This window comes from Kogia breviceps, chromosome 3 (genome assembly GCF_026419965.1).
Source record: "Kogia breviceps isolate mKogBre1 chromosome 3, mKogBre1 haplotype 1, whole genome shotgun sequence".
NCBI lineage: Eukaryota > Metazoa > Chordata > Mammalia > Artiodactyla > Physeteridae > Kogia > Kogia breviceps.
Window position 1 is genome coordinate 124831328 of NC_081312.1, and position 13911 is coordinate 124845238.

General features: G+C 43.0%; 1 pseudogene; it reads left to right on the forward strand.

Annotated features, from left to right (window-relative positions):
• The first annotated feature begins 200 nt into the window (after nucleotides 1-200).
• Nucleotides 201-1091, forward strand: LOC131752887 (myeloid-associated differentiation marker-like; annotated as a pseudogene).
• Nucleotides 1092-13911: the final 12820 nt, after the last annotated feature.

Genomic DNA, 13911 nt, shown 5'->3' on the forward strand with positions numbered 1-13911 from the left:
TGAACCATTCTGGAGTGGCTGTGCTGTTACCCGAGTGTCTGAGTCAGTGGTTCAAACTCCACACATCCTGAGCCTCAGCCACCACAGACTCCTGAGATGTTTCCAGGTGTCTGACTTAATCAGCTTCTGGAGCCAGATCTTTCTCTGGTGGGTTCTCAGCGAAGACCCCTGCTGTACTGGTGACGGTGACCTGAATGACCATGTGCTTGTCCTCAGGCCTGGGCTCCATGACCATCGTGGGCTTCTTCCTCTGCCTGGGGCAGCTGCTCTCCACCTGTGTGCCCTTCTCGCTGGTGGCCAGTGAAGACACTCTGAAGGGGGCATAGGTAACTGGTCCATGTTTGTCTGATGCTTCTGCTTCACCGTCACCCTCATCATCCTTATAATTTAGTTATGTGTATTCCAGTCGCGCTTCCCTCTGCCGTTGGGATGGTTTTCTCTACTCCTATGCCTATTACTTTCCCTTTGTCTGCCTCTCAGCCTCCATCATTTTCGGCATCACCTACATCCAGTACTTGCCTCAGGGCCCCGCCCAAAATCATGCCATCACCGCCACTGCATTCTCAGGCGTGGCTTCTATGCTTCATGCCACCAAAGAGGCCTAGGTCTGTGTCCGGCCTGGCGATATGTACTGATTTCTGCCCACTTTGGGAGGTGTGATCAGGAGGCTGGAAAACCATGTGGCCTGTGTCATGTTTGGCTTCATCAGTAACACTGACTTGTACCACCTACAACAGCCAGCCCTGATATGCTGTGTGGCTGTGTACTCTATCTGCTTCATCCTGGGGACCGTGAACTTCATTGTGAATGGGTGACTGCGACAATGAAACAATGCTACCCATCCCCTACCCCAGTTTCCCGGTGGAGCAGACTGTGCTCTCCGTCCTCCTTTACAGTACTGCCTGGTCCTCTGGCAGCTCTACCAGTTTGACGAGAATTTCGGCAGGCAGCCCAAGTGGTCCAGGGATGTGAGCTGCAGTGATGAGCTCCGCTCCACGCTGTGCATCTGGGACCAACGACTGGCTGTGGCCGTCTTGACCGCCATGAACCTGCTAGCTTACATGGCTGACAGCATGTACATGGCCTTGTAGTTTGTAGGGTGAGGCTCTGCCCATGAGTGCCCATTCCTCTTCTTAACAGAAGTTTCATGACATCCTCAGATGTTCTCATCCTGTCCCCTCTCTCCCTGCTCACATCCTTCCCCAATCATCTCACTCTCTTTTCTGTTTCCTTCCCTCGTTTTGCTCTGTCTTCTTCCTGATTTGTGTGGTTGCCCACATTCTGTTTTGCCTCTATCGCTTTCCATTCTCTTCTTTTTTACATTTTCTGCTCTCTGTCTCTTTCTGGTTGTGCTTTATTTTCTTTTCTACCTGTTTCCCTACTACCTCTTCCCCTTTTCCTTCTTCTGATCCATCGGGACCCGGAGCTTCTTCCTCCTCTGCTCACCGCCTGCTTCCCACCTCCTAAGGTGCTGACTCCACATCACACAGCCCTCTGTGCAGCTGTTCACACCCTGGGCCTCCAGAGGGGCCTCACGGCCAAATCATGCCTGTGCCCCTGGCTGTGCTTTAGTTGGGGTGTGTGTGTGTGGGGGGAGTTTGGGATGTGGGGTGGGTAGTTAGGGATTTGAACCCCTTTATCACAGTGGAAGATGATATACAGTGTACCTCTCCTTAGAGTTAAAATAATATCTCTGGAGGTCAATAATTTCTAGGCAGGAGGGTTAAAGCAGATACCCTGGGTCCCGAGGTCCCACCTGGTGCTCAGCCCCACCTGAGATTGGCTCCAGAATTTTTGCAGGCTTACTTAAACCCACTGCCTAGAGGGCATATTAGAGCAAGACAGGGGTGAATACCTTCCACCCCAACTACTCTCTGTGTATCAGAGTAGGAGCTGGCACAGAACTGCACCGACTTGAAGACAACCATCTGCAGTGTTTGTGAGGGAAAGTGATGTGGCCCTCCTGTCTCAGTGTTCAAAACAGCATGTCATGCCTCTGCGGGGACAAAAAAAATGGCCACTGCCAGCCTTATAGCTGATGTTAGCTTGTTTTTGTTTTTGTTTTCTGGTTAGGAGGTCACAAGTTACTGGGTGGCCTTATTCTGAAGGAAAGTTTCTTTTCATTTTATTTTTGGTGGAGTGGTTTGAATGGGGTGGAGACTGCTGCTTCCATAGTCAAAGAAACTGCAGTGACTGTGTGTGGTGCACACACGTGTGTGTTTGTGTGCCAGCTGCTTCCTGCTGCTGCTTCCTGCTTCTCTGGGACTCATGAATAATGGCATCTATATAAATGTGCATAAATTTAAAAAAACTTCCTGGAGCTTCTGGTCCCCATCAGCCCCTGCTGTCAATCACGGAGAGAAGCTTTGTCCCTTCTACCACATCTATAATGTTAGTTTTTAAACCTTTTAAAGATAAAAGTAAGAAAACCCACAATATCCACACAGCCTAATTGCCCCAAATTTGCCTAGAGCTCAGACGCTGCCAAGCAGGTTTCCCTCCTCACCCAAAGCACCCTCTCAAGGCAGCCCTCCCTCAGTCTCTCCCCCACCATGCCCCACCCCTCCAGCCTGCCCACCACCGCCTCAGCCAAATCCTAGGCAATGGCCCAGTCTCAGGAAAGAAGAGGTGCACCCCACCCCAATGCCCAGTATCTGGTCCCCTAGCTCTTAAAGGAGCCCTGCCAGCTCCTGAGGCCTCTCTTTAAAGTTGTGTGTTTGCGTGCATGCTGAGTGTCTGTGCGTGTGCCTCTGTGCTCCTGTGCATTGAGACCAGCAGCCACTTACAGTAACTGGTGGTCAGAAATGCATCACAAGCCTTCTTCCTCTCTTACTCCCAGCCAGGATGTTCAGAGCTCAGCATCCTTGTGTCACCAGGGCCAGAGGGGCCAGGCAAGCAGAGGTCTGGGGGAGAGGCAGGGGAAGGACCCCCCGCTGCCAAATGCAGCCACTCACTCCAGTCCTGGGATGAAGCATGAGTTCTTCACCCAGTGGCAGGTTGGGTGGATGGGGAGGGCTCCCAGGAGGTGATACCCATGTCAAGAAAATCTTAAGAAGTAATGAACTAAAATTGCTATTTTAAGGAAAAATTGCTATTTAAATTTTAAGTAAAATTTGCTATTTAACCAATGAGAGACTAGCTCTAGGTGTTTGGACAGGCACATGTCACTCTATTTTTTTTTTTTTTTTTTTTTGCGGTACGTTGGCCCCTCACCGCTGTGGTCTCTCCCGCTGCGAAGCACAGGCTCTGGACCCGCGGGCTCAGCGGCCATGGCTCACAAGCCCAGCAGCTCCGTGGCAAGTGGGATCTTCCCAGACCGGGGCACGAACCTGCATCCCCTGCACCGGCAGGTGAACTCTCAACCACTGCGCCACCAGGGAAGCCCCACATGTCACTCTAATTTCACATGAGGAAGAAGAAATAAACAAAGGCTCAGCCTGCCCTCCCGCCCCCCCACCCCCCCACCCCCGCAACCGGAACCAGAATAGGGCCTGAAGCAATCCTGCGGTTTTGCAGTCAGCTCCCAAAAAGGCGAGTTGAAAAATGGAGCTCAGGGGCCACTGCACTTCACAAACCTGCAGGGTTATAAGTGATAACTAACGTCCAAAAATATATTGAGGTAAGGCAACGAAGAGGATTTGAACGCAAGACAGAATTTCAGGAAACAGTTTTCAAGAAGTAGATTGGACTCGCCTTTAAAGCACATGAAAAGCGTCAGAATATCGACAAAGATGCAGTTGGCCACAAAGGGCGTATACGTTTTTTGCCAACCAAACAAGCAGGCAATGCAAATCAGGACTACAAGAAGGCTCACTTCGGATCTGTCAAAAGGGCCTCTGGAAAAGTATAAAAACAAGAAATTCAGGACAGGCCATGGAGAAAAGGGAGCCTTGTTACGCTGATGGGTGGGATGTAAATTGCCAACGGCCACACTGGAGAAGTGTTTGGTGCTTCCTAAAACATCTAAAAAACTGAGCTACAGAGCATACGGCACTTCCACTCATGGGCATATATGTTCGGAAAGCCAAAAACCGACAGGACACAGGCACCCCAAAGTTTGGGGCTGCTCTGTTTACAAGAAACTCGACTTGTGTACACCTTAAATATCCCAGGGAAGAGAAAAATGGACAAAGAAGTTGTACTTATGTACAGTGGAATATCACTCAGCCATGAAATCAATATCATTAGGCTAGTAGCATCATAATGAGTGGATTTAGGTACAATGATTCAGACAGAAAAAGAAACTGATGATAAGATCTTACTTATGGGGGTTTCGAAAAATCGCTACACATGAACTGAATTACAAAACAGAACAAAGTCACACATTTAGAAAACACACTTATGGCTGCTTAAGAGGAAAGGTGAGGTGGGGTGACGCATAAAACACGACTTTGAAATGAGCACAGACACCGTACCAAAAACCAAATATGTCGTAGACACGACCTACTCCTTGTTCAATGAGCTGGACTCAACACACACTATTCATCGCAGAAGAATATATCTGACTAGTAAGAATCTTAAAAACTATTTATTGATATCTCTCTGTAAGTGAATCAAGTGGATGTAAAGTGGCATAAACACAGCAGTGAAAATCAGCTAAACCCCACTATAAAAATAAATTACAAAAAAAAAAAAAGACAGTGAAAGAGAGAGAAATTCTTACAAAATTCGTGCAGGGTCTGTGAGGCAACCTGGATTGACCACGTCTACACCCACAGCTGGATGAGACATAAGGCTGGACACTCTTGGGGCTGAGACGATTGGTGAGGTTGGGTGAGCAAATGCAGACCCTTTAAAATAATACTGCATGGTACCCATTCCATGGATCCCAAATCTCCAGGTTCAAGGGAATCTTCCTATAGCTAAAACATGCATGGGAAACTCAGAGGATGGTACACCGTGTGATCGGGAAAGGTTTCTAAAACGAACCTCATTTTTCATCTACTGGTGCTTGGGTTCACCATTCCAGCCACTTTACTAACAATCTCCCCAGTTGGAGAATCAGCACCTTTACCTTCCTATTTCAAACAGTTTGCAATTTCTCTGGAGGATGAAGGGGAAGAGGGAGAACCAATGAGAGACTAGCTGTAGTTGTTTAGACAGGCACATGTCACTTTAATTTCCAATCAGGAAAAAGAATTAACCAAAGGCTAATTCAGGAAATATATATTCAGGAAATATATTCAGGAAAAAACGCATATGCCCTTTTTGGCCAACCAAGCAAGTGGGCAATCAAATCAGCGCTACAAAGAAGTCTCACTTCGAATGGGTCAAAAGGCCCATCCTGAAAAAGTGTGAAAACCAGAAATGCAGGACAGGCCATGGAGAAAAGGGAGCCTTGTTACACTGATGGGGGGGATGTAAATTGCCAACGGCCAATCTGGAGAAGTGTATGGTGTTTCCTAAAACATCTAAAAAATAGAGCTACAGAGCATAGGGCACTTCCACTCATGGGCGTATATCTTGGGAAAATAAAAAATCGACAGACACAAGCAAGCCTACGTTTAGTGCTGCTCTGTTTAGAAAAGCCTCAACTTGGGTACAACTTACATGTCCTTAGAAGGAAAAAATGGATAAAGAAGATGTGGTACTTATGTACAATGGGATATTACTCAGCCAGTAAATCAATGAAATAAGGCCAGTTGCAGCAACTCGTGGAGACTGAGGTACGATCATTCTAAGTGACGTGTCAGACATAAAAAGAGACATCATAAGGTATCACTTATAGATGGTATCTAAAAATGGCTACACATGAACTCAATTACAAAACAGAAACAGAGTCACACATTTAGAAAACACACTTATGGCTGCTAAAGGAGAAAGGTGGGGTGGGGTGATGCATAAACCAGGAGGTTGAAATTAGCATAGATATGGTTCCATAAACGAAATAGGTAATCGACAGGACCTACTGTATAGCTCAAAGATCTGGACTCAGCACACTGTTGTCACTGGAAAAGGATATATAAGACTGGTAAGAATCTGTAAAAGAATTTATTGATGTCTCCCTTTAAGTGAATCAAGTGCATAGATGTAGAGCAGGAAGAAACAAAGTATTGAAAATCAGCTATATTCCATTATAAAATTAAATAACAACAACAAAAAAAGACAGTGTGTGAGAGAGAAATTCTTACAAAATTTGTTCAAGGGCTGTGATGTAACCTGGACTGACCACATCTAGACACGCAGCTGGGTGGGATCTAAGGCTCTACACTCGTGGGTCTGAGAGGCTTGGTGAGTATGGGACAGCAAATGCAGCACATTTAGAGTAATACTGCCTGGTCCCCATATCATAGGTCCCATATCTCCACATGCAGGCAACCATTACTACAGCTTAAACCCGAATGGGACATCCAGAGGATGCTACACTGTCTGTTCAGGAAGAGTTTGGAAAAGTCACCTCATCTCCACTTCTCCTGGTATTCGGGTTCCCCCCTCCAGCTCCTTTCCTTGGAGTCTCCCCACTTTGGGAAGGCAGCACACTCAACATCCGGTTTTGCACAGATTGGAATTTTCCGGGTGAAGAAGGGGAAGGGGGGATGGAATGAGACACAAGTTCTAGATGTTTGGACAGGCATATGCCACTCTAGCTTCCTAATCTGGAAGAAGAATTTCCCAATCCTTCAGGTGCCCCAGTAACCGGAATGGGTCGGTAGAAATCCTGCCTCTTTGTGGCTGCTTCCATAAACAAGTTGAAAACTGGTGCTCAGGGGCACTGCAATTCACAAACATGCAGGGTTGTAACTGACACCTCTAATGGAGGCATTACTTCAGCCAAGTATTCATAAAGGCCTTGTAAGCAAGGCAGAATTGCAGGAAAGGGATTTCAAGAGGTAGTTTGCACTCGCCATTAAAGCACATGCAAAGCTGCTGAACATCACCAATGATGCAGTTTGCCAAAAAGGCCGTATGCATTATTCCTTAATATATTCAGGAAAAACCCTTACTCCATTTCTGAGCAACAAAACAGGTGGGCAATGTAAATTAGTACTACAAAGAGGTATCACTTCGCACCAGTCAGAATGGCCAACCTCACAGAGTGTAAAACCTGAAATGCAGGACAGGGCGTGGAGAAAAGGGAACCCTGACAAGTTGATGCTGGGAATGTAAATTGCTAACAGCCACTCTGGAGAAGTGGGTGGTGATGCCTTAAAAATCTAAAAAACAGAGCTTCAGAGCATATGGTGCTTCCACTCCTGGGCCTGTATCTTGGAAAAAAAGTTAATTGACAGGACCTAGAAACTCCAAAATGTATGCAGCCCTGTTTACAAGAGCCTCTACTTGGATGCTACCTAAAAGTCCTTGGGAGGAAGAATGGATAAAGAAATTATGGAAGATATGTACAATGGAATATTACTCAGCCATGAAATGAATGAAATAAGGTGATTTGCAGCCACTCAGAAGGACCTAGATACATTCATACTAAGTGTCATAAATCAGACAATGATAAATATCATATGATATTACATATCAGTGGAATCTAAAAATTGATACAAAGGTACTATCTTACAACACAGACACAGAGTCCCAGACTTAGAACACAAACTTATGGTTACTAAACTGGTTACCAAACCATACCAAACTGGTGTGGTTACCATACCTCCAACTGTGTTGGAGGCATAAATCATGAGGTTGGAGTTAGTATATACATATTTACAGAGAGAAAACTTGTAATCAACATGGACCTGCTGTAGAGCACTTGGAACTCTTCTCAACACACTTTAGTAACCTCAATGGGAAAATAATTCTAAAAAGAATATATACTCATCTCTGTATAAATGAATCATGTTGGTGTATATCAAAAATGAACACAACATGGTAAATCAACTATACTCCATTATAAATTTTAAATTAAATTACAGAAAAGAAAAATATTCACAAAATTCGTTTAGTCGTGGTGAACATGCTAGTGTCACATCCCTAGACACAGACCCAATTTGGTCCCAAGGCTGGATTGTTGTGGGCCTGAGGACCTCAGGAGGATATGCCAGCTAATTCACCCTCCTTGAACATGTAGTACTTGGTCCCCTCTGCATGGGATCACAATCTCCAGATCTAAGTGTGCCCTCATACTACTAAACCAACCCTCTGACACCCAAAGGATGGTGGACTCTCTGGGGTGGATGACATTTGGAAAATCACCTCGTCTCAACATATCCTGGTGTCTGGGCCCCGACTTCCCGACTCCTTCATTAGGGTCATCCGACTCTACAAGACACCTCCCTCAACAGGTGATTTTTCAGGGAGTTGTCGTTGTTCGGGGGACGAAGGGTAAGGGGGAAGAAGGGATGGGACAGAAGCCCTTACATGTTTGGTCAGGCACATTCCACTCTAATTTAAAACCCAGGAACAGGACTTTCCCTACATCTAAGGTTGTGTCAGTAACCAGAGAGGGACGGTAGAACTCCTGCTGCCTTCTGTTACCCATAATAACAATTCTAAAACTGAACCTTATAGGCACTTCATATTCACAATGCCTGGGGAGCTGTAAATGACAAGAGCCCTCAAAAAATGTCTTGGGGTAGGTAAACGAAATAGCCTTCAAAGCAAGGCAATCTTTCAATAACCCTTTTTCAAGGGGTAAATTTTACTCACACTGTTCAAAAAAAAAACCACATATGAAGATGCTCACCATTGCTTTTATGTTAGGCAAATGCAAATCAGATGTACAAAGAAGTATCACGTGGAACCACTCAGAATAGCCATCATCACAATGTCTACAAACAAGAAATGCTTCAGAGGGTGTGGAAAAAAGAGAAACCTACTACTTATTATTATTATTTTAAAATCTGCGTTGGGTCTTCGTTGCTGCGCACGGCTTTTCTCTAGTTGCAGCAAGCGGGGTTTACTCATCGTTGTGGTACGCAGCCTTCTCTTTGAGGTGGCTTCTCTTGTTGTGGAGCACAGACTCTAGACACACAGGCTTCAGTAGTTGTGGCACGTGAGCTCAGTAGTTGTGGCTTGTGGGCTCTAGAGCGCAGAAGCAGTAGTTGTAGCACACGGGCTTAGTTGCTGTGCGGCGTGTGGAATCTTCCTGGGCCAGGGCTTGAACCTGTGTCCCCTGCACTGGCAGGCAGATTCTTAACCACTGTACCACCAACACTATGCTATTGGTGGCAATACCAATTGGTAACAGTCACTATGGAGCACAGAATGGAGGTTACCAGAGTAAGGGGAGGCGGGAGGGATAAATTGGAAATTGGGATTGACATATACACACCACTATATATAAAAAAGATAACAACTAAGGGCCTACTGTATAGCACAGGGAACTCTACCCAATACTCTATAATGACCTGTATGGGAAAGTAATCCAAAAAGGATTGGATATATGTATGACTGCTTCACTCTGCTGTGCAGCAGAAAGTAACACAACATTGTAAATCAACTATACTCCAAAAAAAAAATGGAAATTGAAATGAAATGAAATAAAATAAAATAAAATAAAATAAAATAAAATAAAATAAAATAGAGCTACCAGATGATCCAGCAAGTTCACTCCTGTGTGCATATCTGGAGGAAAGCATAAATCGAAAGATACATCTTCCCCAATGTTCACTGCAACACTCTTTATAGTAGCAAAGACATGGAAGCAACCAAAATGTCCATCAATATATGAATATAGTTAAAGAATACGTGGTACATATATATAATGGAATATGACTCAGCCATAAAATAGAAGAAAATAATGTCAATTGCAGTAACGTGGATGGACCTAGAGATGATTGTACAAAGTGAAGTAAGTCAGAGTAAGACAAATATTGTATGATATCACTTCTAGGTGGAACCTAAAATTTGATACAAATGAACTAACTTACACAACAGAGGCAGACTCACAGACTTCAAAAACAAACTTATGGTTTCCTAAGGGAGAAAGGTGGGGGGTAGGGATAAATCAAGAACTTGGGGTAAACATACGAATACTACTATATATAACATAGATAAGCAACAAGGACCTACTGTATAGCACAGGGAACTCTACTCAATATTCTTGGAATACCTTTATCAGAAAAGAATCTGAAAAAGAATGAATATATGCATATGTGTAACTGAATCACTTGCTGTGTAGCTGAAACAAAAACAACATTGCATTCAACTATACTCCAATAAAATTTAAATTAAAAAATAAAGAAAATCACCTATATTTCAAAAGAAAAAAGAATTCCCATATATTTTTATGGCTTGATAGCTTACTTTCTTAGTGCTCAATATTATCCCACTCCCATAATATATTAATACTATATCATTTCATTCACCTATCGGAGGACACTTTAGTTTCATTCACATTTAGGTAATATTGAATTAGGTGCTATAAATATCCATATGCAGGTTTTCATCTGGAAGTATGTTTTAAACTACTTTCAGTTAATATCCATGAGAACACTTGCTGGATTGTACAGTAAGGGAATGTTCAATATTATAGCAAGTGTCAATCAGACTACCAAAGTAGCTGTATTATTTTTCATTTCCACCAATAACAAATGACATTTCCTATTATTCCACATCCCCTACAGAATTTTTTCTTGTCATTGTTCACATTTTAGCCATTCTAAGTGTTACATAGTGGTATGTAATTGTATTTTTAATTTGCCTTTTCATGGCAGCATGTAATCTGGATTATTCTTCTGTACACTTATATGCATAGTGTCTATTTTCTTTGGTGAGGTGTCCATAAAGTATGTTGGTCCACATTTTATTTAGGCGGCTTTCATTTTTTTCTACCCAATCTGTATTTATTTACTTTCATGCCTTGTTGCATTAGCAAGGACTTGGAGTGAAAATATGGAAAAGGAGTCATGAAATGGGACATCCTTGCTTTTACTTGAACTTAGTGGAAAACCTTCATGTTTTTGACCATTAATCATGATGTAAGATAAAAGTTTCCTGTAGATCTTTGTTATCAACTTGAGAAAGCTCCAGTCTATTTCTTTACCTGAGAGTTTTTATGCGGAATGGGTGTTAGATTTTTTCAAAGGTCTTCTGAATCTATTGATATGCTAATGATTTTCTTTAGGGTGTTGATATGATGGATATAATTATTTGATTTTAGAATGTTGAACCAGCCTTGCATACCTGGGATTATCCCCTCTCATTCATGATACAAAATTCTCTCAAAATATTATTGGATTCGATTTCTTAATTTTTTTTTTTTTCAGTACGCGGGCCTCTCACTGTTGTGGCCTCTCCCGTTGCGGAGCACAGGCTCCGGACTCACAGGCTCAGCAGCCATGGCTCACGGGCCCAGCCGCTCCGCGGCATGTGGGATCTTCCCAGACCGGGAAACAAACCCGCGTCCCCTGCATCAGCAGGCTGACTCTCAACCACTGCGGTACCAGGGAAGCCCTTGATTTGTTAATATTTTGTTGAGGATTTTTGCACTGATGTTCCTGAGAGATATTGGTCAGTTTTCTTTACTATTCATATGTTCCTCTAACTTTGGATGTTGTGGTTTTAGTGTCAGACATTCATTTGGGAAGATTCTCAGTCATTTAAAAAAATATTTTCTGTTCTTTGTTATCTTTATTCTCCTCCTGCTTTACCCATTACGTATAGGTCACAGCATTTTTCAGTGTTCCACAATTATTGATTACTCTGTTCTGTTGATTTCTTTCCTGCCCATTTTCTCTTTTCTTTTGAGATTTAAAGGTTTCTCTTGATATGTCTTCAAGCTCACAGATATTTCTCCTCAGCCAGCTCTTTGACTGCTAAAACAAAATACGAGAGACTTGGTAATTTATAAACAACCGACTTTTTTTTCCTCATAAGTGCTGAGGCTGAAAAGTTCAAGAACAACGTACCAGGGGCTTCCCTGGTGGCACAGTTGTTAAGAATCCACCTACCAATGCAGGGGACACGGGTTCGAGCCCTGACCCAGGAAGATCCCGCATGCCATCGAACAACTAAGCCTGTGCACCACAAATAGCCTGTGCTCTAGAGCCCACAGGCCACAACTACTGAACCCGTGTGCCATAACTACTGAAACCCACATGCCTAGAGCCTGTGCTCGCAACAAGAGAAGCCACCCAATGAGGAGCCTGCATGCTGCAACAAACACCCAATGAAGCAAAAAAATTAATTAATTAAGTAATTGAAAAATAAAAAAGAACAAGTTGCCAGTTGACTTAGTGTCTGGTGAGGGACAAATTTCTGGTTCATAATGTGGGTCTTCTGGCTTGGCAATGAAATCATGTAATGGGCATAAGATCTTCTGTGTGCTACATTTATTAGGTCACTAATCCCATGTTTGAGATCTTTGGCCTAATGACATAATCACCTCCCCAAATCCCCACCTCCTAACACCATCAACATGGGAGCTGGGTTTCACAATTTTAAAATTAGAGGTACAAAATGTTTACACCATAACAGGGACCACAGAGTTATTTGATTTTTCCTTTAATGTTAAAGGTTTGCACATTTATATTTATTATATAATCCCCAAACCCTTGTTTTTTCTTAAGGTTCTTTTCCCATATAGGCCAGTATATACCACTGAGTAGAGTTCCCTGTGCTATAAAGCAGGTCCTTATCAATACTTATCTATTTTATATACAGTAGTGTGTATATGTCAGTCCCAATCTCCCAATTTAGCCTTTCCCCACTTATCCCCTGGTAACCATAAGTTTGTTTTCTATATCCATGACTCTATTTCTGTATTTCTGTTGAGTAAATAAGTTTATTTGTACATTTTAAAAAGATCCTTCATATAAGCAATATCATATGATATCTGTCTTCCTGTGTCTGACTTGCTTCACTCGTTATAACAATCTCTAGGTACATTCATGTTGCTACAAAACCCTTAATTGTTAAGGATAACTCTCAGTTTTTTCCAGTATCATCAGCAATTCCTTCTGGCAGACATGTGATAACACTTTTTAAACAGGGATATTGAGACCAAAGCTCCTGACCTGCAAACAAACAAAACATCATTCATATAGTGAAAACTTTGCACATCAAAGGATGAAAGCACTTGGTCTAAATCCCTTAGCACCCACTGCTGACAGAGGGCAGAGGAGTTTGACTCACTAATCTTCCTTACGTGCACTTCTTCCTAATGGGGTATTCCATCTGAAACTTATAAGAAGTGGGAATGCATCATGGAACACACCAATCTCTACCACAGATTCTCAAGTGGCAAAAACAAAACAAAAACAAAAACATGATGAATCCATCCAAAGGGTTCTGTCCACATTGTTACAGTAGTTTCCCTTGCACTGTGAACCCTTTTCAAACCCTATCACTTAAACCTACTTTTATTTTTTTCAACAAAAATAATGTTAATCTGCAGTCACATGCTCCAGTAATATTACACTATCCCTTGTGCAAGTATGTAGGGATTTGAGGAGCTATGGGAGGCTATCATGAGAGGTTGCCTAGAGTAATTAGGACATTTCATTTAATGGTGGCTCTTCTCCCTAAGATGTCTGCTGCCCTCTTCTTTCTGTAGCTACTAGCATTGAGAAAGTGACCAAGATAAGGCCCTTCTCTTTTACTGCCCATGAATGCAGCTCTGATTAAGCCCACAGACCTTGGTGCTTCCAGAATCCCCTGAACCTACTGACCCTCCATGCATGGCATTACATAGATAAGGATGGTGACATGTATAGTTGTATAGAGCATGTTATAAAAATTTCAACTCTTCCCTTCCTCATAATTCCAAAGAATAGATTTCTTTGGATTTCTGCTTAATGCTGCTGGAGTTGGTACATAAGTTGAGGGAGGTATCAGGGCACACCAAAAGAGAGAGTAACTGCACAGAAAATACAAGCAAGCAGGTACATTTCTGTGTAGTTTCAAGCAGCTTATTTGCTATATCAGCCATGGTGACATGTTGACCCTTCCTCTTTCTACTAGTAGTACAGCAAACATAAAGGATATTTAGGCTACATTTTATCCCCACCTCTCACAATTGATCTG